The following is a 391-nucleotide window of genomic DNA, read 5'->3' as shown; positions in this document are numbered from 1 at the left end:
AGCAGGATTAAGTTCATCAAAATTGAGATGTTGTTTATGGGGCAATGAGGTTCAAAATGGGTATAAAAATAATGACTACAGTGTAGTGTTTCAAAATATGCTCATGTCTAGGAAGGTGAAGAAGAAGCAGCAAGTAAAACATGTACTTCTTTAATTTAGAGATACAAAAAACATCTAGGTCATAAGTATAAGGAAGCAGGATTAAGTTCATCAAAATTGAGATGTTGTTTATGGGGCAATGAGGTTCAAAATGGGTATAAAAATAATGACTACAGTGTAGTGTTTCAAAATATGCTCATGTCTAGGAAGGTGAAGAAGAAGCAGCAAGTAAAACATGTACTTCTTTAATTTAGAGATACAAAAAACATCTAGGTCATAAGTATAAGGACTC

At 32.7% G+C, this 391-nt stretch overlaps 1 protein-coding gene across 1 annotated transcript in view; it reads left to right on the top strand.

Moving 5' to 3' along the window:
• LOC103810504 (dedicator of cytokinesis protein 1-like) overlaps positions 1-391 on the top strand; it is a gene marked incomplete at both ends in the record, with an annotated part of 39241 nt that overhangs the window by 33828 nt on the left and 5022 nt on the right. The window lies entirely within an intron of this gene.

This window comes from Acanthisitta chloris, unplaced genomic scaffold, assembly GCF_000695815.1.
Source record: "Acanthisitta chloris isolate BGI_N310 unplaced genomic scaffold, ASM69581v1 scaffold4671, whole genome shotgun sequence".
NCBI lineage: Eukaryota > Metazoa > Chordata > Aves > Passeriformes > Acanthisittidae > Acanthisitta > Acanthisitta chloris.
Note: the sequence above shows the minus strand (reverse complement) of the source record. Positions and strands in the feature narration are given on the sequence as shown.